Below are 24,929 nucleotides of genomic sequence, written 5' to 3' on the forward strand. Positions count from 1 at the left end.
AATAGCAAGTTTGCGTAGTTGCCAATATCTGTCTGTACTGAATTTAACTAGAGGAAATTTCACTTATGGTGACATGATAATGAGAAGAGAAAGTGACATCATTGACACCTTAGATAATATGTGTAGGCTACACAGTTTATTACACCCTGGCCTTTCTCATATATACTATTCTTTAATATTAAATTACCTTTTAACTCGGAATTAAAGAGATCTCTACGTTTTTTATTTGGCCGTATGTTCTGTAAGAACAGAGTCACAAATCTTTTCTAACTAAAATCAAACTTGGCAACTTTCAGAAGAGTCAAATCCTGGAGTGTGTACGTGAGAAATTGTCAAAATTTCTTCATGAATATGCCTTCTTTTTAAAGAAAATGGTCATTCCAAGGCCCCATTTTCAACCCCTAAATTTGTACCTGGATGCTATGGCTTCTTCTAAATGTCAAGCATTCCAATGCCACACTCAGGAAAACTTCCAGAAGAGCTGCTTTTCTTGATGATTCAGCAGCGCCTAGGAGATTTATCTACTCTTTTGGGAGACCAGGGGGCATCCCTTTCTACAAAGAGCCTTGTAGATGTTCCAAGAGAAAATGTCAACTTGCTACACAAAAACAGGCCATCACATGACTGTCGGCAGAAATATAGAAAAATTATAGCTCTCAAAATATGGTGATGCGCAAAAAAACATCTTTCAGTGTGAGACAGCAGCCAAACATAAAAACCTGATATTGCTGTAATTGCACCGACCCTAAGAATAAAGTCGTCTAATCACTTATATTATCAATTGGAATGGTGTAAAGAATAAATAAAACTAATTCTTGACCTGCTGTTGATTTGTTTATTCTGCCTCCCAAAAATCGCAGCAAGGCTCGGTGCACATTTATCCTGCACTCTACGCTGAGCACTTACACCAAGGTTTCTGTGTAAATCTCTGAAATACATGATTCAGACTGAATCCCCAGAATGAAGTTCTCTATAATGAAGAAGATGGAAACACTGGACGCCGTCTGGCCTATGATCCAGAGATGTCCCTATTATGAAAGGGAATCTGTCATCCACCGAGATGTATATTTATTTATTTTTCTCACTTATATAGCGCCATTAATTCCACAGGACTTTACAGGCATTATTGACACTTGGAAAGAGGAAAAATAAGCCAGCTCACCCGTGATGCATAAACCAATCTTCGGGAGCACGGACCCGCAGTGTCCAGGCGTGTAAAGTAAAAAAAAAAGAAGGAATGTCCAGCTTCACCGAATCCGTAAAAAAGAGTTTTCTTTATTCACAAACTTTAAACATAGAGGATATAGACTTCAGCACGAATCAAATTGATTAAGGGAGCTTAGTCTCCAGAAACGCGTTGAGATTCTTACCCATATGGTTCGTGCTGAAGTCTGTATCCTCTATGTTTAAAGTTTGTGAATAAAGAAAACTCTTTTTTACGGATTTGGTGAAGCTGGACATTCCTTCTTATTATTGACACTGTCCCCATTGGGGCTCACAATCTAAATTCCTTATCAGTATGTCTTTGGAGTGTGGGAGGAAACCGGAATACCCGGAGGAAATCCACGCAAACATGCGGAGAAAATACAAATTTCTTGCAGATGTTGTCCTATGACCTATTAATATGGGCATACAAGTAATAGAAATGTTAAACTAGTTCTACCTGTTTGCTTCATATTAGCGGGGAAAATTTTGATGCTGCTCGTGGCGTGATAACATGGAAGGGGAGCTTACTAGTCTGGGGCAAATAACACTCCATCGACTAGTCAAAGCCCTCAACCATAAAAAACTGGGACTTTATACAGTACATGCTTTTTTTTATACCTTGTTTTCACTCAATAACATTATGCAGGGCCGGTTAGACAGGGAATTTTCCCATCCATAGGTGAATGATGCTGTGTTGGAGGGCATGGGGGACATGACAGGTTCCCTTTAAGGGCATGAAAATTCAAAGTTTGAAAGTTGCTAAATTTTCACGCTTTCGACAAAGTTTTGATATTTTCATAAACGTTAATCTTATCAACCAAAATTTACCACTAACATGAAGTATAATATTTAATGAAAAAATAGCTCAGAATCACTGGCATATGTTTTTAAGTGTTTCAGAGTTATTACCACATAAAGTGACGTTGGACAGAATTGTAAAATTTGGTCTGGTCAGGAAGGTGAAAGAGGCTGAAGGGTGAAGAAGGGGTTACTAATGTGTATATGACAATGGCAAGTCTTTATTAGTGCTACGGTATAATACACTGACAACCATAGCACAAATATCGCCTAGAGTATGCATAGTACTTTACTAAGTGAACTGGGCATGCACAAGTACATAAGTGGCAACACAGGCGCACATAGATGCCCGCCAGTATAGCATAAGATTGTCAACCACACATTCTTTTATCAGTGCAGGCACAGAGCCATCATTACAATACTGCCAGGTTCCTGCTGCCAGAGAGATATACTGTAGATGGCCAGGTCTCCCCTGGAACATGGATAAATGGCGATATTTTTTTTTTATGATAATGATGATCATCATCCACAAGAACATAAGGTAAAATATACAAAAATACAGTTTCACACGAAGTAAAGGAAGTGTGAAAACACAATAGAACAAACAAGATTTTGTGTTGGAGTCTAGGATTATCCTTAGCATATCCGTCTATTAGTGTTCTCCAAAGTGTCAAGCACCATTTAACCCCTTCATGACCTTGGGATTTTCCATTTTTCCGTGTTCGTTTTTCGCTCCCCTCCTTCCCAGAGCCATAACTTTTTTATTTTTCCATCAATATGGCCATGTGAGGGCTTATTTTTTGCGGGACGAGTTGTACTTTTGAACGACATCATTGGTTTTACCATTTCGTGTACTAGAAAACGGGAAAAAAATTCCAAGTGCGGTGAAATTGCAAAAAAGTGCAATCTCACACTTGTTTTTTTGCTTGCCTTTTTTGCTAGGTTCACTAAATTCTCCAGGTCATTACGAGTTCATTGACACCAAACATGTCTAGGTTCTCTTTTATCTAAGTAGTGAAAAAAAATTCATTCCTGCATTTTCCCATAGACTTGTATTAGCGACGGATTGTTATGGATGGCCATCCGTTTCATCTGTCGTGCACTGGATCTGGCCGGAAGCGCCGGTTAAATGCCGCTGTCAGCGTTTGACAGCGGCATTTAACTAGTTAATAGTAGCGGGTGAATCGCGATTTCACCTGGCGCTATTGCGGGCACATGTCAGCTGTTCAAAACTTTGATGCAGGGCTCCGGCGGTGAGCCTGCATCAAAGAGGGGGATCTGACCTCGGACGTACTATCCCGTCCGAGGTCAGAAATAGGTTAATGATGTGTCTGTTCTCTGGGGTGGGACTGTAGGCAGAGTCTTATCTTCCTACTCTAGGCCAGACAAACCAAGGACAGACTTGCTCACTGGCCGCCCTGAAGCACAGTCTGTCTCTCTCTGATGAGGAACATGTTTGGGTTTTGGGGAAAACTTTGTGCTGGTCTCTCCTTGGTTTCTCTGGCCTATAGCAGCAAGATAAGACTCTCCCTATAGTCCCACCCCGGAGTACGGGCAGTTCATTAACTGGAAACTTCTAACACCGATTACACAAGAACCACAAGACGGATTTCTTCACTCCAGGTATCATTTTAATCAGTATAACAGCAGCAACATGACAGCGCTTGCAGTTTAGTTAGCAAAATCCTGCTGACAGGTTCACTATAAAAGCATTTTTACAGACATGCCATTATTTGGGGTATAAATTTCAGATAAGTTTTCCATAAAGGGATGTGTTTGTGATAAGGAGTGTACTACGGGCACTTCTGTGATTATCACAGCTGTGATTGAAAATCAACCTGTGTGTTAGCTGAACACCAGACAACTGTATGAATATGGGTGCACACCAAAAAGATAAATCCAATGTAGATATATCGTCCCAGCCACTGCAAGCTACAATCAGGACTGCCTCCTTCAGAGTATCAGTGCATGGCAAGCACAGACCACATCCAGCTCCGTCGTGTCTAGAATGGAGTTGCTCCTATGAGGCATTACGTCAAGGGATTACATGGATTACACCGCTGTGCTCATAACAGGAAGTTGCTGTTCACGTGTGAGGGGAAGAGAGGAGTGAGGTGAAAATGAGAGGAGGGGAAAATAGTGGAGCGAAGGGAAAATAGCGGAGCAAGGGAAAAATAGTGAAGCGAGGGAAAAATAGTGGAGCGAAGGGAAAATAGTGGACTGATCGGAAAATGACAGGTGTAAGGTGTAAAATGAGAGGAGTGAGGGGAAAATAAGAGAAGTGAGGTGCTGCTGCAGCATGAGGCTGTGTATAGAGAAGAGTGAGGCGCTGCAGGTGGAAGCTGTGTATAAGGCCACATTCACAGGTTTAGTATTTGGTCAGTATTTTACCTCAGTATTTATAAGCCAAAACCACAAGTGGGAGAAAAATACAGAAATGGTGACGTGTTTCTAATATAGTTTTCCTCTGATTGTTTTACTCCAAGTTTTAGCTTACAAATACTGAGGTAAAAATACTGACCAAATAACGTGTGAACGAGGTCTAAAGGAGAACAGTGTGGTGCTGCAGAAGAAGTAGGCTGTGTTGTTTATCAAAAGGCTCTTGAACGAGTTCAAAATAAAATACAATCAATCCTTGGGAAATCATTTAGTTCAGTGAGTATATATATTTATGGATTAATTTCAGAACTGTTTAACTGGATGGTGAGTGCCACCTTTTTTTCTTTTTTTGGACCATATTTCCTTAAAGGGATATTCTCATCTACAAGATCCTATCCCAGTATGTGGTAGGTGTAATAATAATAATATTAGCAAATATCTCCAGTTAGAAATGTAGTATAGTTTTTCTGATTCGCCATGTCTCTTTCCCCATTGCAGGACCTTAGGTAACCATGGTTACAACCACTGATGAAGTGACAGTTGGCTAGTTGCTAATGGTCATAACCATGAATACCTGCAATGCTCTGCACATGGGGTAAGCGACATATTGAATCAGAAAAACTATACTATATTTCTAACTGGAGGTATTTGCTAATATTATTATTATTATTGCACTTACTAGATATTGGGATAGGATCTTGGATATGAGACTACTGCTTTAAGTCCAGGGTATGTTCTCATTCCATGACTGACAGATATTTATTTCAGAGTGCAGATATGCACAGTGGTCAATTGCTAGAAAGACCAACCTTTGGACTTGAACCAAAGTTTGCTGTCAGAGTACACATGTAATTACTGAATCTCTGTTATCCAATAGTGCCTTAGGCTTCTTTTACACTTACTGTAGTTTTTCGTCCCCAATATATTTCTATGGGGCCGCAAAAACGGGCCACAATAATTCCACGGAGCGCCGTATGGCCGTATTTACGGCTGTGAAAAAATATCGAGCCTACTCGATATTTTTCCACAGCTTACGGTCAGAGCCCCATTGAAAACCAATGGGGCTGCAAAAACAACAAAAGCTTGGGTTTTTCTGGTGCACCGTGACTTCTGGTTTTTGCGGAACGCCGTTTTTTTCCCCAATACTTTGGCCATAGTATTGGAAACAAGATAAATATCAATCAGCAAGTTTTTTGTGGTCCATTATTGCGGCAGACCGTGAAAATTGCGGCAATACAGCCCGCAAAAAAGGCCTGCAATAACAGGCTGCAAAAAACACGGTAAGTATAAAAGAAGCCTAAGTTGCTGAAGGAGTTGTAGCCTCTTGGAGTGGTTCTTTTTGGCTATTAAGACTGTGATGCATATTCAAATTGTACCTCTATCACCCTCTACTATATTTTGTATAGGGAACCTGTCACCAAGTTTGGCTGATACGAGCTACGGACATCGCCTTTCAGGGCTTATCTACAGCATTCTATAATGCTGTAGATAAGCCCCCGATCCAACCTGCAAGAAAAGAAAAATAAGTTTTCTTATACTCACTCAGGGCGGTCCGGTCTGATGGGTGTCGCAGGTCCTGGTCCGCCGCCTCCCATCTTCTTGTGATGCCGCCCTCCTGCTTGCTTCATGGCTCCCCGGCATCACGCTTCTGCACAGGTGTACTTATCTGCCCTTTTGATGGCAGCACAAAGTACTGCAGTGCACAGGCGCCGGAAAGGTAAGAGGCCCAGTGCCTCAACAGGACAGATAAGTACACCTGCGCAGGAGCGCGATGACGGGAAGCCTGTGAAGCAAACAAGGGAGGCATCACAAGAAAATGGGAGGCTCCGGACCAAGACTTGCGACACCCACCGGACCGCACTGCAGGTGAGTATAATAAAAGTTATTTTTCTCCTCTTGCAGGTCGGATCGGGGGGGGATTATTTACAGCATTATAGAATGCTGTAGATAAGCCCTGTAAGGGCGTGGCCGTAATTTATATCGACCAAAACTGCTGACAAGTTCCCTTTAATGTGGTTTGTCCAAATCAAAGACTCATCTGTAACGAAAGCCTTTGTACAACCATAGTGAGACACTGGCATTAATACTTATGGGAAATGAATGATTTCTAGCATAATGATAATAGGAGACTTGCTATTCCCGCAGCTGCTGATAAGGTGCACTTACATTGGCGACAACCATTTCTGGGAATGCTTGTTTATCGATAACAGGTTAGTGAAAACAGGCTGGCAATCACCTGACAAATAGGAAATAACTCCCCAATCACTGGAGGTCGGATCTCTGGGACCAGACTGATACCAAGAATGGAGCAGAGGTTGATCATGTGCACTGATGCTTCATTCCTTATTATGGGAGTGCAAAAGAACAAAGGAGTGAAGTGCTCAGTTATCTCCGGTGGTCTCATTAAGAATGAACGGAGTGGCAGAGCGTATGATGAATCCCTACACTAGTCATACGGGGCTTTTCAGAGTTCTGGTAATTGATCATTGGAGGTCCCAGTGATCAGACCCCCAGCTATTAAGAAGTTATTTCTTAGGCTATGTGCACACGTTGCGGATTGGTGTGCGGATTTTTCCGCACTGTTTTTTTGCAAAATCTGCAGGTAAACCGCACTGCGGATTACCCACGGATTTACAGAGTTTTTTTGTGCGGATTCCCCTGCGGTTTTACACCTGCGGATTCCTATTGAGGAGCATTTGTAAACCACTGCAGAATCCGCACAAAGAATTGACATGCTGAGGAAAAAACAACGCTGCGTTTCCGCGCGTTTTTTTCAGCAGCATGTGTACTGCGGATTTTGTTTTCCATATGCTTACATGGTACTGTACAACCATTGAAAAACAGCTGCAGATCCGCAGCAAAATCCGCAACGTGTGCACATAGCCTCAGCTTATCAATAGGGGGTAACTTTCAAACTTGAGTATACCCTTTTAAGGCTAAATTCACATGTCCAGTAATCATCCTTTAGAATAAATCCAGCAGCAACCCGTTGACAAAAAAAGTTGCGTAGACACAACTGACTTTGACACAACTTTGTCCACTTGAAAAAAAAAATGATTTCAACTGGATCCGTAATTTTTAACATTGAAGTTTATGGAAAATGGTTCCGTTAATTAGCCATCTGTTTTTCTCTCATTTGAATAATGTCTGTTTTTTGCTTACTGGAGATATAAAAATAAATATTTTACATATACTACTGGACATGTGAACTTTCAAGTAATTATCTATTTGAAACTGATCCAGTAAGCAAAAAATTGATCCTTTTTAAATGGGTGAGAAACAGATGGCTATTTAACGGATCTATTTGCCATAGACTTCAATGTTAAAAAAACGGATCCAATTGAGTCGCCCGCCAGGGCCGTGGGGTACTCGGTACCGGGTTCAGTCGCAATTAAAGGGGTGCATGTAGAGGAGCTGCGGAGACACCATCACGTGTTTCTCAACGCAGGCAGTGAATAGCCAGGCCTTTCCCCGGGACGGAACAACCAAGGGAAGGGCAGCATCCAATAAAGGAAAACATCCAATAAAGGAAAACCACCTATGCCAAGCATGTTATCCATCCACAGACAGCTGTTTCGGGGTTTTTGCCCCTCATCAGTGTGGAGTAGGAAACTGGCTATCAGGAGCAGTGCCTAGTAGAAAGTCTATAAAGGCACGGATGATTGACCTCGTGGAGACCAAAACATCCAACACCACGGAGACACCATCACGTGATGGTGTCTCCGCGGTGTTGGATGTTTTGGTCTCCACGAGGTCAATCATCCGTGCCTTTATATGCAATTAAAGGGGTGGTCACGGTGGCAGCGACCCGGTCTGTGGCCCTGGGCACTCAAGTAAAAGGGAAAGGTCTTTTAAGGGATTTAGAATATAGTTTGTAAAATAAGAAATGTTTGTGACGCCACATGTGGTATTCGGTCACTGGGGACCGACGCTGTTTAAAGGGATCCTCTTGGGTGATGTCATGGCAGTTAAGATGGTATAACTTCCCACAGGTCAAGTTCGGTCCCCAGGGCTCTCGGTGTGTAGATGAAGATGGTGGGTAGTGCAGTAAGAAACGAAGGACAGAGGTTTGCAGTCTCTTTACATTGTTTACTAAAGGCTTCAGGCAACCGCAGTCCAGGGCACCAGAGCACAGGTACAGGCAGGGTCTGGCCAGCTTGGAAGAAAGTTCAGAGTCCCCTTTACCAGGTGGAGTTAGAAGCCTTCCTACCAGCGCTTTGGTATAGTTCCTTGCTGCCTGTGGCTCCTATCAAGGTCCTCACAGTTCTCTGTCCTCCTTAAAGGTGGGACACCAACCCGTATGACAGGTGACTCGAGCCTTTCCACAGGGTCTCCATCACGACCTGGGCTCTATGCGCCACTGTGTCTCTTGGGTATTAGGGCGGACATGTTACGTGTAGTCCAACTATCCTGTTGGTTTCTGCTGTGCCTCCTACAGTCTGACACAACCTCTGTGTTCCGGGTACCGGAATCTGTGCTCTACAGGGAGGTAGCCCAATCGCAGCTGTCCTCCCCAGGTGTCACTCTCCTGCGCTTCGCTCTCCTGCATGCTCTCTACAAATCTGTTCGTCTTCCTATGCTCTCTTTCTCCAGGAGCTGCAGCACCCTCATGGCTGCACAGCCCCTCCAGTCTTTCCAACTGCTCTCTTCTCTGCTTGCCAGGAGCTACAGACTCCCACGTCTGCCCAGCTACACTCCTTTTTTACCAGCTCCGCCTAAGCTGAAGTTCCTTGACCAGCTCCTCTCTGGCAATCTCTGACTGCACTCAGTTCCTTCCTCTGGCAGACTGTTCCAGTCTGCTGTCTGGCACTCTCTGACTTTCCCTCCAGTCCAGAATGTATATATAGGGAAGTTCCCCTTAAACTGGGTTTAGAGCTCCCCCTTCTGGCCTGGAGTGTGAACATTTAGTATGTTTGTGGTTACCTGATAAAGAAGATCTTCCTTCGCTTCTAAACGTGACATCACTCTCCCTGTGAGGAAAGCAATGCCACTGTAACAACCAGGACCCTGGGGTGTTAACCAATTAAACTCAGTTTTTTCACACGGACAAAAAATGAAACCAGTTTTATAAAAGGCACATAGTGCACAGGTGCCCTGTTCAGAATTGAGTATTCGAATTAGGACCATGTACACATTAGCAAAGAAGTCATGTCAAATAGAAGGATATAATGAAATCTCAGCTTCTTACTGGAGACAGATTTACCATATATACAGTAGGCCATAAGACAGATAAGTGAGGCCAACCCCACTGATCTTGCATGGAGGTCTTCTGGCTGTCTCCTAACATATTATGTTGGGGGTTATAAGGCGATTAGAATTCAGTTGCTTATCTCCTTGTCAAGCAAAAGGATCAGCCGTTGCCACAACATTCTGCCAACGGGTCTCTCTGAAGCCTGCCATAAGGTATTAGGCAGCCATCTTGGCCCGGTTCTTCCATGCACAGATGCACTCTTTCAGTGGTATGGTTTTGTGTTTTCTATGAGAGCGCCATCCCAGATTATGTCTTATCGCAAGATAACAGAAGGATCAGCAGTCTGAAATCAGACATGCAGGATCTTTTACTCTTCTGACAGTCAATTAACAGAGGTCCCATACAGTTTAAACTGTCGGCCAAACCAGTCGATATGACTAGGCTCTGCCATCATTAGCCTAATGTGTATGAGGGGGGGCTTTGTAGTATTTCTGTGTATGAGGGAGTTGGGAAATGATTATTTGGCCAACATACGTCTAATATGTGTGGCCACCTAAATCGTTGGATTCTGCTGATCAGTTTGCCTCAGATCCCTTTCTCTGATCTGCAGCTATGTTAATGTTAGTGAACTGTGACAATTCTGATGAGAGATAACAATTCACAGCAGGGAAGTGGAATTGTTAATTAGAATCCAAGTAAAGGTACCTTCACACATAACGATATTGTTAACGATATCGTTGCTATTTGTGACGTAGCAACGATATCGTTAATGAAATCGTTCTGTGTGACAGCGACCAACGATCAGGCCCCTGCTGGGAGATCGTTGGTCGCTGAACAAAGTCCAGAACTTTATTTGGTCGCTGGACTCCCTGGAGACATCGCTGGATCGGCGTGTGTGACACCGATCCAGCAATGTCTTCACTGGTAACCAGGGTAAACATCGGGTAACTAAGCGCAGGGCCGCGCTTAGTAACCCGATGTTTACCCTGGATACCATGCTAAAAGTTAAAAAAAACAAACACTACATACTTACCTACCGCTGTCTGTCCTCCAGCGCTGCGCTCTGCACTCCTCCTGTACTGTCTGTGAGCCGGAAAGCAGAGCGGTGACGTCACCGCTCTGCTTTCCGGCTCACAGACAGTACAGGAGGAGAGCAGAGAAGCAGAGCGCAGCGCTGGAGGACAGACGGCTGTAGGTAAGTATCTAGTGTTTGTTTTTTTTAACTTTTAGCATGGTATCCAGGGTAAACATCGGGTTACTAAGCACGGCCCTGCGCTTAGTTACCCGATGTTTACCCTGGTTACCGGCATAGTTGGTCGCTGGAGAGCGGTCTGTGTGACAGCTCTCCAGCGACCAAACAGCGACGCTGCAGCGATCCGGATCGTTGTCGGTATCGCTGCAGCGTCGCTTAATGTGAAGGGGCCTTTAGTCCAATGTGATGAAAACTCCCATTTCCCCAACCAGAAACTAAGACATCAGGGAAATGCTTCATACTGCGGTTTTATAAAATGATGGTGTGATACCTCATCTGGTATAATTCAATGTCTACATATGTCCAAGAATAATACCTTGGAAGTAGGCATAGACCTGTTGGTTCATCATATTTATAGAGGCTAAATGAAAAGTGTATTAGGCTTTCCATATACAGTTAGGGCAGATTCATACGAGCATATAAAAAAATCATTCAGTTTCATCAAGAAAAGTGTGACAAATTTTTCTCACTTGTCATCAGTGTGCCATCTGCATTTTTACAGTAGCTTTTAACCATTTACAACATTACAGAATTGCAGTGTGTCCTGTATCCGTAAATATGTATGCTACACACTGTGGCATCCAATTTTTTTTTTCTTGCTCCCATAGACCTATACTGTGATTTTTATTTTCACACACAGATTTGTTCAGTGAAAAAAAAATCATTAATCTGCATTGCCCCACTGAATAACATTGGTTCGAGTGTAATCCAATTTTTTTTTTAACAGATAGCACTCGGACTGAAGATATGATTATGTACACAAGCCCTGAAAATCATTTTCTAAATTTTGACCAGTGCATTTTATGATGGATAATAAATGACTGACACTTTGATGGAAATCCAATGAACCCATAATAGTCAATAGAAGGAGTTGGGTAACATTGGTGTCCATCACGCAGGAGGACAGCGAAGAAACTGGCAATATATTAGAAATTTGGGTAGATGACAGCCTAGAAACGACAGGTTTTCCATCAGTCTGGATACATCTAGTTGAGATGACGGTGCTGATTAATAAAGTGTCGGTAGACCCCTGCATCGATCTGTGACTAGGTGTGAAGATTGGTAAGGTGTCTATAATAATGGCATTATCTGTATCGTTCTTTCATTTGATTGATGGCTCAAATATGACAGCGATTACACCTGAGCACTTGAATTGATGACACGGTCTTTCCGATTACTAAAACCACTACTGAATGGCCATCTTAAGACTCTAGATAGGCAAAGATATGCAAGTATCACATCGATAGGATCAGCAATCCATGCAAGGTTTTATTCAAGTCCAATCCATTTTCCCATAACGTAAAACATCTATGATCTCGTTATCGTTGTGGAATAAATGCGCGGATTATAATTCGATGGCTCATCATCGGTCATATTGCATGGACTATTACTACAAGTGAGGCCCAGAGCTATGGACTAACGAGCGATGTGAAACCACGTATAAGCCTTATATATGCAGTACAGAAGTCACGTTATAAATAATGCTTACCGCTCTCTCCAGCTCAGGGAACAAGTAGTGTAGACCTGACAGTCACAGAACACTGCAGCTCAGTCAGATGCAATAGGAAAAGGCTGTTGTCCCAGGGCTTTGAGCAGAAGCAAAGAAGTAAGATAGAGATGTAGTGAGCAGAGTGGAAATGAATGGGTGCAGATGGAGCATTGTGTAGTACAGACAGGGCTGCTATGCTAACCGCACCCCCAGCAGGGGAGTAGCCACAAATCTACAAAGAGGCAAAGGGGAGATTGGTTCCACAGTAGGTGGGCAGAGCGAGCCTGCCTCATATACATTCCTCAGCGAGGCTGCTCCTAATGTCACAATAAGTCACAATCCGGGGAAAACATTACTTCTTGAACTTGACCAAAACATTTTTTACAATTTTTATCTAGCAGCGAATATTTTTTTTAAAAACATTATATTTCAATTTTTTGCAGTAAAAAGCGCTGTGGTCAGATTGTTGGCATTTAGAAAATATAAGCAACACTATACAAAAAAGAAGACTTTTTTGCCATTTTTTTCCACAATTTAGCATTTTTTGGGTTCCTGTTTAATTACTTTTATTTCTTTTTTTATTAAAAATGCTGCATGTTTTTTTTCATGTTGTTGTTTTTTTACCGGAGGCTTCTCTATAGTAGACAAATGCATAAAAAGTGCTCAAAACACAAAAAGATAATTGTAAAAATTGCATGATTTTAGAAGTGCAAAGAAAAACTCAATTATGTGTGAAACAAGCCTGAGGCCGGTGTCACACTTGCGAGTTCAATGCGAGAAACTCAAGCACGTCTCTCGCATCAAGTCCCGGCACTGCCATCGGCACTCAGGACCGGAGTTTGCGTCAGTGCCGGGACTTGATGCGCGAGTTTCACACATTGAACTCGTAAGTGTGACCCCGGCCTAAAGCTGGTCATACACATTAGATTTATACTGGAACATTGATTTTGGAACAGGTGACCATCCATGGTGTATTTGGGTTCTATTGACTCCCTCAAATGAAGATCTTGAGAGACATAAGGTACTATCACACTAAACGATATCGCTAGCGATCCGTGATGTTGCAGCGTCCTGGCTAGCGATATCGTTCAGTTTGACACACAGCAGCGATCAGAATCCTGCTGTGATGTCGTTGGTCGCTGCAGAAAGTCCAGCACTTTATTTCGTCGCTGGATCTCCCGCAGACATCGCTGAATCGGCGTGTGTGACACGCAGGGCCTGGTTTTGCCTTACAAATACTGATGTAAAATACTGACCAAATACTGCTAGTGTGACGGCAGCCTTAAGGTACCGTCACATTAAGCGACGCTGCAGCGATATAGACACCGATGCCGATCGCTGCAGCATCGCTGTTTAGTCGTTGTGTGGTCGCTGGAGAGCTGTCACACAGACAGCTCTCCAGCGACCAACGATGCCAAAGTCCCCGGGCCACGCTTAGTTACCCGATGTTTACCCTGGTTACCATTCTAAATGTAAAAAAAAACAAACACTACATACTTACATTCCGGTGTCTGTCGCGTCCCCCGGCGTCAGCTTCTCTGCACTGTGGCCCTGCGCTTAGTAACCCGATGCTTACCCTGGTTACCCGGGGACTTCGGCATCGTTGGTCGCTGGAGAGCTGTCTGTGTGACAGCTCTCCAGCGACCACACAACGACTAAACAGCGATGCTGCAGCGATCGGCATCGGTGTCTACATCGCTGCAGCGTCGCTTAATGTGACGGTACCTTAAGGCTGCCGTCACACTAGCAGTATTTGGTCAGTATTTTACATCAGTATTTGTAAGCCAAAACCAGGAGTGGGTGATAAATGCAGAAGTGGTGCATATGTTTCTATTAGACTTTTCCGCTATTTGTTCCACTCCTGGTTTTGGCTTACGAATACTGTGTTAAAATACTGACCAAATACTGCTAGTGTGATGGCAGCCTAAGAGTCACCATACACATTAGATCAGTGGTCCCCAACTCCAGGCCTCGAGGGCCGCCAACAGTGCAGGTTTTCAGGATTTCCTTAGTATTGCACAGGGGTTGGAATCATCACCTGTGCGGATGATCACATTACCACCGATGCAATACTAAAGAAATCCTGAAAACCTACACTGTTGGCGGCCCTCGAGGCCTGGAGTTGGGGACCCCTGCATTAGATGGCTGTTGGCCAAAAAAGCTTGAGGTGATCATTCGCTTGACGGCCATCTTAGGCAACTCTCCCATATACAGGGTTAATTGTTCAGGTAAGTGCTCATGGGTTCTGAATAAGAAAGCCGCTGATTGACATATTAGCTGGCGGCTTATCATTGGAGAACAATGATCAGCAGTCCGAAATAGGACATGCGAGATGGACAGCTCCCCAGCCCATCAGTTAGTTGGCACCCCACATACATTAGACCGTTGACCAAACCTGTCAATATTCTTGGGTTCAGACAACATTAGTCTAATGTGTATAGTTTTTTATTAAAACAAACTGTGCTTTACTATGTTAGCACTATGCTTCTGGTACTTGGTGCAGTGTCACATGAACAACACTGCAGCCAATCAATGTGCTCAGCAGCTGTGCTCGAGATGACGGCACAAGTCGCTCAGAGACGCTGAGCTTAGTTATTGGGTGCAGCGCTGTCAACATAACATCAGTGTTAGGGCTCATACTCACTTGTGAGAAACTCGGATGAGTCTTGCACGTCAATATCCGGCACTGTTCCCAGCACTCAGATCGGAACGTGTGGCTGCATAGGAATACATGCAGCCGCACGCTCCGCTCCTGAGTGCCGGGTATTGACGTGCGAGACTCATCTGAGCTTCTCGCAAGTGAGTATGAGCCCTTACCGACAATAACTGACACTGAGGCAGCGGCAGAGACTCAACATTTTGTCTGGGGGAGGGTTTATAAAACAAACTGTACATACCAGGAAAAAGTTTCTGAGAGTGGACACCTTTCTAAAGACTTTAAAGAGAAAAGGGAAAAATTCACAGAATTCTAGAAATAAATCTTGAGCTCCAATTTAGGAGCTGAGCACTAAAGGGGCTTGTTCTTTTGGCAACAAAATAGTGATGGTGGAACAATGACCAGAAATATTTGTAATGCTGTCTGTCAGAACAAGTATCCCAGCTGATTAGTGAATGCAACACAGTGAGGGAAGGAAGGGAGCTTTCAAAATAATTCACAAATATTAAGGGTATGTAAACACGTTGCGGATTTCCTGCGGATCCGCAGCGTTTTTTGCGGTGCAGAAACGCTGCAGATCAGCAAGTGATTTACAGTACAATGTAAATCAATGTGAAAAAAAACGCTGTGCTGATGGTGCGTAAAATTCCGTGTGGAAACGCTGCCTGCAGATTAAAAGAAGTAGCATGTCACTACTTTTTTGCGGATCTGCAGCGTTTTTGTACCCATTCCATTATAGAAATCCGCAGGGGTAAAAAATGCAGTAAATCCCAAAAAAATCCACACCAAAAACCCACAAAATACGTGACAAATCCGCACCTGCAGTTTCTGCCAAGAGAAGCAGAATCCGCACCAGAAATTCCTAAGCCTAATCCGCAACACGTGCACATAGCCTAAAAGGGCATTGTACAGTATGAAGCTCAAACAGCTTAGAGTGGTGGTGGCCCGATCCACACATATACAATATGTAAAGGTAAGCTAGCCAGCTGCAACCTCTAATTGAGGAATATACCATTACATGAGTGATATCTATTGTAAATTCTACAATAGCCCAGAAATCGGAGAATCCTTGCAGCTCACAGTGCGTGAGCTGGGGGATCCAAAAGTCTTCAGTCAGAGTGATTGCAGACTTTTCATTTTAGATCGGACAGTATAGTCCTCCAGAGATTGTTATGGGCACCACATAGTTCTCCATACAGTATTAGGCCGGATTCACACGTCAGTGTCTCCGGTACATGAGGTGACAGTTTCCTCACATACCGGAGACACTGACACACGTAGACACATAAAAATCAATGCATCTGTTCTGATGTCATTGATTTTTTGCGGACCGTGTCTCCGTGTGCCAAACACGGAGACATGTTAGTGTTCGTGGGAGCGCACATATTACACGGACCCATTAAAGTCAATGGGTCCGTGTAAAACACGTACCGCACACGAACGTTGTCCGTGTGCAGTCCGTGTGCCGTGCAGGAGACAGCGCTACATTAAGCGCTGTCCCCCCCACTGGTGCTGAAGCCGCGATTCATATCTTCCCTGCAACAGCGTTTGCTGCAGAGAAGATATGAATAAGTGTGTTTAAAATAAAGATCTATGTGCCCCCCGCTGTTCTGAAAATACTCACCCGGCTCGCTCCCTCGCCGGCGCTGCTTCCTCTCCTGGCCGCATCTTCTCCTGCTCATTTACAGTAATGAATATGCGGCTCCACCTCCCATAGGGGTGGAGCCGCATATTCATGACTGTAATCGCCGGCCCCACGTGACCGCATACAGGAGAAGCTGCGGCCAGAACAGGAAGAAGCGACAGCCAACGAGGGAGCCGGGTGAGTATTTTCAGAACAGCGGGGGGGGGGGGGTGTAGGGGGGTTTTGGGGGTGTTGGGCGCACAGGGGGTGGGAGGGTGGGGGGAAGATAGATCTTTATTTTAAACACTATTATTCATATCTTCTCTGCAGCAAACGCTGCTGCAGGGAAAATATGAATCGCGGCTTCAGCACCAGATGCTGGTACGTGTGGTACCCAGCACGGTGCGTGTGGTACCCAGTGGGTACACGGGCGGCGCACGTGTGCCACACTGATGTGCCACAGAAACGTAGGGGCACACGGACACGGATAATTCCGGTACCGATTTTTTCCGGTACTGGAATTATCTGGACGTGTGAAACCGGCCTTATGGGCACCACATAGTCCTCCACACAGTATTTTAGGCATAACATAGTCCTCCATACAGTATAGTCCTCCATACAGTATTATGTAAATTAGGTCACTCGCATTTTTCCTTGTGTTTTTCAGTGCATTTTTTTACATGTGTTTTTATGTGCGTTTTTTACATGGGTTTTTATCTCATTTTTTGAATCTGTGTTTTTTTTTCCTCTTTTCGGTGTCATATTTTAAACAATGCTTTTTTTTATACTTCCTTATTTAGCTTTAGACAAAACTGTATTGATACAGTCTTGTGAAGATTACATGCGTTTTTTGATTCGTTTCTGGAACGCACTAAAAATTAACGTGAATTTTTACCTGCAGATATTCTGCAATTCTATGAGAAAAATCCGCACATAAAACTCAGCGTGCCCCCAAGAGAAAATGGCATGTTGCGGATTTGAAACACGCACTGCAGGTCACATTATGTTGAGTAAAAAAGAATAGTGGGCATGAGATGTCTGTAAATCCCATCCTCTGGAACTGTAATATGCTGAATTTTTGACATAGAGAAAATGCGCAGTGTCAACAATGCACCAAAAACTCATCGGGGGGCATTCAGCCTAAATACTCATCAACAACTTCTGCGTGAACATCACTCAATGTAAAGTTTTATGAATAGCTCTGGAGAAGGCAAATAGAAAACTGAAGTTTATACTCCTTACCTGAAGTGAATTCTATTCAAACCTCAATTTTTTTCTAGTAAACCTTTGCCTCCCATGCAGTATAAACCATTGTTGCCAAACACAGCCATAGGATTGTAGAAAGAAACAGTAGTGTAACATTTGCAAATGAATGCCTATTGTAGATGGGTGCTAGTATTGATGGAGAAAACTGACAGTATCCCTGATTGTAATCACTACAATTCCTCTGGAACTGTTTGCTGCAAACATGGAATCCTGTCCCTCATTGTTCCTTGGTGTTTCATGTTGGTGCAGAGCAAATTCCTGGTAATTATATACTAATTCCCACTTGTGTGAATGCTGACTTGTCCCATTAGTAGTTATTGGGGGAGTTTCAAGGCTGTTAGTCTCCTGTTACAGAATAGCTGTGAATCCGTAAAAAATCAGATGCTATTTTGCGGCTCCGTATGTCATCCGATTTTTTTGTATGACGATGCACCCATCGACTTGAATAGCGGAGTCTCATCCGATTTATGTAAGAAACTAGTGCAGGCTACGATTTTTGTTTCACTGGCAGATTTGGTAAGTGAAAAAAATTGCTTTTCTGCACTGCCACATTGATAACAGTGGTCCGAGCGCTGTACTCCGTGTGTGTTCTTTTCACAGACACTCAGACCAAAAATACAGTCATCACGCCCTTAGGCTAAGTTTTCACAATGAGTATATGATGTTGCAGATTTTCTGCACCACTTCTGCACGCTATTAACTAATCTAGAAGACTTGCATTTTTTTCATTGCATTCTTTTTTACATGCATCTTTATTGTTTTTATCTTTTTTGCATTTTTTTGCCTCTTGTTTGGTGTGTCATGTTTTACATTATTCATACTGCTATGTTTTGCATACTTCTTGACGCTTAGCTTTCATAAAACTGTATTGCTCAAGTTACAAGAGGATTACATGTGTTTTTACTGCATTTCCATTGTAGAAATGTACTAAATATGCATGTTTTTTTTTCAGTTGCAGGATTTCCTCATTTTATTCCAGTCCAAGGTGAAAATCCGTAGATAAAACTTGTTTACAGCAAGAGAAACTGACAGTATGGATCACAAAAACTAACCGCAGGTCAGATTACGTTGCATAGGCCAGGGTCACACTTGCGAGTGTAATGCGAGAAATTTGCACGAGTCTTTCGTATCAATACCCGGCACTCGGGACCAGAGTGTGCGGCTGAATGTATTTCTATGCAGCTGAACGCTCCGTTACATTACAACATTATACAGCAAAGAGTTCCATAGTCTCTCTGCTCTTACACTAAAGAATCTGTTTGTGATTATGGTTAAACCTTCTTTCCTAGATCTAAAGCAGTGTTTCTCAACTCTAGTCCTCAAGACCCACCAACAGGTCATGTTTTTAGGATTTCCTTAGTATTGCATAGGTGATGGAATTAATGCTTGAGCGGGTGATGAAATTATCACCTGTCCAATACTAAGGAAATCCTGAAAACTTGACCTGTTGGTGGCTCTTGAGGATTGGCGTTGAGAAACACTGATCTAGAGGATGCCCCATTGTCACCGTCACAGGCCAAAGTATAAAAAGATCATTAGAAAGCTCTCTGTACTATCCCATCATATTGTTATAAGATCGCCCCTAACCCTTTGATTTATTGATGGAAAAACAATTTGATTTATTACGATTGTTGTGAAACAAATTGATGACACTCACAGGACATTTGTCCTTTTTTTCTGGAACAACAGCGGACCGATTTTATTTTCGACGATGCCCTAAAGGGCATAATCAAATGTGGACAGGTACAGTTAAAGCATATATGAAATTTGCATGCACCTATTCAGACACCCATGTATCCTCACTTTTCTTTTTTGTAATGCAGAATGGTGTTTGGGTTAGAAGTCGTGTATTCACTGCAGCATATGGTGCTTCAATAGAACTCTTCCATGGATATTGTATAAGAATTTACATTTATTTGCTTTTCCATTTTGAATTGTGAGGTTTCCTTTACATTCTTTCACGATCTATAAAACATCAGAAGAGCCTTCGAATGCACTTGCTGCCACATGTAACCGATTATACAAAGCTATTCTGATTACATAATCTATACACCTAATTTAAGTAAAATGTTGAGGCCTGCTATTCATGTTCCTCAGGATTTAAAGGCAGGAAATAAATTTGTATGGTACATACCAATGCTGAATAAAATTTTCAAAACAGTATTAGGCCGGTTTCACACGTCAGTGGCTCCGGTACGTGAGGTGACAGTTTCCTCACATACCAGAGACACTGACTCACGTAGACACATTGAAATCGATGTGTCTCTGCACATGTCAGCGTGTTTTCACAGACCGTGTGCAAAACACGGAGACATGTCAGTGTTCGTGGGAGCGCACGGATTACACGGACCCATTAAAGTCAATGGGTCCGTGTAAAACACGTACCGCACACGGACGCTGTCCGTGTGCAGTCCGTGTGCCGTACAAGAGACAGCGCTACAGTAAGCGCTGTCCCCCCACGTGGTGCTGAAGCCGCCATTCATTTCTTCTCTCCAGCATGGTTCGCTGGAGAGAAGATATGAATAATTTTTTTTTGGGGGGGTGTTTTAATAAAAGATGCCTGTCCCCAACCCCCTCCCACCCCCTGTGCGCCCACCCGCTGTTAATAAAATACTTACCCGGCTCCCTCGCTGGCGCTGCTTCCTGTCCTCGCCGCAGCTTCTCCTGTATGTGCGGTCACGTGGTGCCGCCCATTACAGTGATGAATATGCGGCTCCACCCTTTTGGGTGATCATTTCACACAAAACTCCAAAAATGGGCCAGACAAAAGTATTGGCACCCTCAGCCTAATACTTGGTTGCACAACCTTTAGCCAAAATAACTGCAACCAACCGCTTCCGGTAACCATCAATGAGTTTCTTTCAATGCTCTGCTGGTATTTTAGACCATTCTTCTTTGACAAACTCAGGTCCCTGATATTTGAAGGGTGCCTTCTCCAAACTGGCCTTTTTAGATCTCTCCACAGATGTTCTATGGGATTTAGGTCTGGACTCATTGCTGGCCACCTTAGAAGTCTCCAGTGCTTTCTCTCAAACCATTTTCTAGTGCTTTTTGAAGTGTGTTTTGGGTCACTGTCCTGTTGGAAGACCCATGACCTCTGAGGGAGACCCAGCTTTCTCACACTGAGCCCTACATTATGCTGCAAAATTTGTTGGTAGTCTTCAGACTTCATAATGCCATGCACACGGTCAAGCAGTCCAGTGCCAGAGGCAGCAAAGCAACCCCAAAACATCTGGGAACCTCCGCCATGTTTGACTGTAGGGACCGTGTTCTTTTCTTTGAATGCCTCTTTTTTTCTCCTGTAAACTCTATGTTGATGCCTTTGCCCAAAAAGCTCTACTTTTGTCTCATCTGACCAGAGAACACTCTTCCAAAACTTTTTAGGCTTTTTCAGGTAAGTTTTGGCAAACTCCAGCCTGGCTTTTTTTTATGTCTCGGGGTAAGAAGTGGGGTCTTCCTGGGTCTCCTACCATACAGTCCCATTTCATTCAGACGCCGACGGATAGTACGGGTTGACACTGTTGTACCCTCGAACTGCAGGGCAGCTTGAACTTGTTTGGATGTTAGTCGAGGTTCTTTATCCAACATCCGCACAATCTTGCATTGAAATCTCTTGTCAATTTTTCTTTTCCGTCCACATCTAGGGAGGTTAGCCACAGTGCCATGGGCTTTAAACTTCTTGATGACATTGCGCACGGTAGACACAGGAACATTCAGGTCTTTAGAGATGGACTTGTAGCCTTGAGATTGCTCATGCTTCCTCACAATTTCTCATGTCCTCAGACAGTTCTTTGGTCTGTTTTCTTTTCTCCATGCTCAATGTGGTACACTGTTGTGAGTTCTGTTTTTGGGCTCCCTCTGGTGGTTACTGATGGTACTGGGTGATTTGTGTTCTGCTGTCTCTGGTGTCCACCTGTTCTATTAGGATTTGGGAGTTTCCTATTTAACCGGGCTTTCTTGTCATTTCCCCGCCGGCTATCAAGGTTATCAGAGTGTTTTGTTACCTCAGCTTCTGGCTTCAGTAATCTTCAGGACAAGCTAAGTTTTTGATTTTCTTGTTCCACGTTTTGCTTTATTTTTGTCTTGTCCAGCTTGCATATAATTGTTTCTTTGCTGCTGGTTGCTCTAGTGGGCTGTAATTGCTCCTCATGTTCCATGAGTTGGAACATGAGTTCAAGTAATTGCAGGATGGTTTTTTGAAGGGTTTTTTGCTGACCGCGCAGTTTACTTTTGTATCCTCTGCTATCTAGTTTTAGCGGGCCTCATTTTGCTGAATCTGTTTTCATACTGTGTATGTGCTTTCCTCTCATTTCACCGTCATTATATGTGGGGGGCTGCTATTTCTGTGGGGTATTTCTCTGGAGGCAAGAGAGGTCTGTGTTTCTTCTAATAGGGGAAGTTAGATCTTCGGCTGGTGCGAGACGTCTAGGATCAACGTAGGCCCGTTCCCCGGCTATTGTTATTTGTGTGTTCAGGTTTAGGGTCGCGGTCAGCTCAGGTTCCATCACCCTAGAGCTCGTTGGTGCTTGTCCTTTTGTGATTCCCTGCCGTTGGAATCATGACAGTATAGCCGGCCAAAATGTTTGGGCTGAAGTAGGAGGAAAAGTAGTCTGAGGAAGTTTTTTTTTTTTTTCTCTCCTCCTGAGGTTGCTGCCTAGCCTTAATTGCAGCCTGGCTGATTTTTTTTTTTTTCCTCCTCTTAATCCTTGAATGGCTCTGACCTTAGCTGTTTATCATGGACGTCCAGAGTTTAGCTTCCAGCTTGAATAATCTTGCTGTTAAGGTTCAAAATATACAAGATTTTGTTGTACATGCTCCTAGGTCTGAACCTAGAATTCCTATTCCAGAGTTCTTTGCTGGAGATAGATCTAGTTTTCTGAATTTTAGGAACAATTGCAAGCTGTTCCTTTCTTTGAAATCTCGCTCTTCTGGAGACCCTGCTCAGCAGGTTAAGATTATTATATCTTTCCTGCGGGGTGACCCTCAAAATTGGGCATTTGCATTGGCACCAGGGGATCCTGCGTTGCTTAATGTGGATGCGTTTTTTCTGGCATTGGGTTTGCTCTATGAGGAACCTAACCAGGAGATTCAGGCTGAAAAAGCTTTATTAGCTCTCTCTCAGGGGCAAGATGAAGCAGAAATATATTGTCAAAAATTTCGGAAATGGTCAGTGCTTACTCAGTGGAATGAGTGCGCCCTGGCTGCAAAGTTCAGAGATGGCCTTTCTGAGGCTATTAAAGATGTTATGGTGGGGTTCCCTGCGCCTACGGGTCTGAATGAGTCTATGACTATGGCTATTCAGATTGATCGGCGTTTACGGGAGCGCAAACCTGTGCACCATTTGGCGGTGTCTTCTGAACAGGCACTTGAGACAATGCAATGTGATAGAGTTCAGTCTAGAAGTGAACGGCAAAACTATAGGCGGAAAAATGGGTTGTGCTTTTATTGTGGTGATTCAGCTCATGTTATATCAGCATGCTCTAAACGCACAAAAAAGGTTGATAAGTCTGTTGCCATTAGTACGTTACAGTCTAAGTTCATTCTGTCTGTGACTCTGATTTGCTCATTATCATCCATTTCCGTCGATGCCTATGTAGATTCAGGCGCTGCCCTGAGTCTTATGGATTGGTCATTTGCCAAGCGATGTGGGTTTAGTCTTGAGCCTCTGGAAGTCCCTATTCCTTTGAAGGGAATTGACTCTACACCTTTAGCTATGAATAAACCTCAGTACTGGACACAAGTGACCATGCGTATGACTCCCGTTCATCAGGAGGTGATTCGCTTCCTGGTATTGTATAATTTACATGATGTTCTAGTACTTGGTCTGCCATGGTTACAAACTCATAATCCAGTCCTTGACTGGAAAACAATGTCTGTGTTAAGCTGGGGATGTCAGGGGGTTCATGATGATGCACCTCCGATTTCTATCGCTTCATCTACTCCTTCTGAGGTTCCTGTATTTTTGTCTGATTATCGGGATGTTTTTGAGGAGCCTAAGCTCAGTTCGCTTCCTCCTCACAGGGATTGCGATTGTGCTATAGATTTAATTCCTGGTAGTAAATTTCCTAAAGGTCGTTTGTTCAATCTGTCAGTGCCAGAGCATACTGCTATGCGGGATTATGTTAAGGAGTCCTTGGAAAAGGGACATATCTGTCCATCTTCGTCCCCTTTGGGAGCAGGTTTTTTTTTCGTGGCCAAAAAAGATGGGTCCTTGAGGCCTTGTATAGATTATCGTCTTTTGAATAAGATTACCGTAAAATATCAGTATCCTTTGCCTTTGTTGACTGATTTGTTTGCTCGCATTAAGGGGACTAAATGGTTCACTAAGATTGATCTTCGGGGTGCGTATAATCTTATACGAATAAAGCAAGGTGATGAGTGGAAAACCGCATTTAATACGCCTGAGGGCCATTTTGAGTATTTGGTAATGCCTTTCGGACTTTCTAATGCTCCTTCAGTCTTCCAGTCCTTTATGCACGATATTTTCCGTGAATATCTGGATAAATTTATGATTGTGTATTTGGATGATATTTTGGTTTTTTCTGATGACTGGGAGTCTCATGTTCAGCAGGTCAGGAAGGTGTTTCAGGTCCTGCGGGCTAATTCCTTGTTTGTAAAGGGCTCAAAGTGTCTCTTTGGAGTCCAGAAGATTTCTTTCTTGGGGTATATTTTTTCCCCTTCTACTATTGAGATGGATCCCGTCAAGGTTCGGGCTATTTGTGACTGGACGCAGCCTGCATCTCTTAAGAGTCTGCAGAAGTTCTTGGGCTTTGCTAATTTCTATCGTCGTTTTATAACTAATTTTTCTAGTGTTGTTAAGCCTTTGACGGATTTGACTAAGAAGGGTGCTGATGTTGCTGATTGGTCTCCTGCGGCTGTGGAGGCCTTTCAGGAACTTAAACGCCGGTTTTCTTCTGCTCCTGTGTTGCGTCAGCCTGATGTTTCGCTTCCTTTCCAAGTTGAGGTTGATGCTTCCGAGATTGGAGCGGGGGCGGTTTTGTCACAGAGAAGCTCCGATTGCTCGGTGATGAAGCCATGTGCGTTCTTTTCTAGAAAATTTTCGCCCGC

At 43.5% G+C, this 24,929-nt stretch overlaps 1 protein-coding gene across 1 annotated transcript in view; it reads right to left on the minus strand.

Moving 5' to 3' along the window:
* Window positions 1-12,650, minus strand: part of ENTPD3 (ectonucleoside triphosphate diphosphohydrolase 3) — an 87,428-nt gene extending 74,778 nt beyond the window's left edge. Inside the window, exon 1 of the mRNA XM_069730049.1 lies at window positions 12,316-12,650. The gene's annotated coding sequence lies outside the window, so the exon portion shown is untranslated. The remainder of the gene's footprint in view (window positions 1-12,315) is intronic.
* Window positions 12,651-24,929: the final 12,279 nt, after the last annotated feature.

This window comes from Ranitomeya imitator, chromosome 6 (genome assembly GCF_032444005.1).
Source record: "Ranitomeya imitator isolate aRanImi1 chromosome 6, aRanImi1.pri, whole genome shotgun sequence".
Taxonomy (NCBI): Eukaryota; Metazoa; Chordata; class Amphibia; order Anura; family Dendrobatidae; genus Ranitomeya; species Ranitomeya imitator.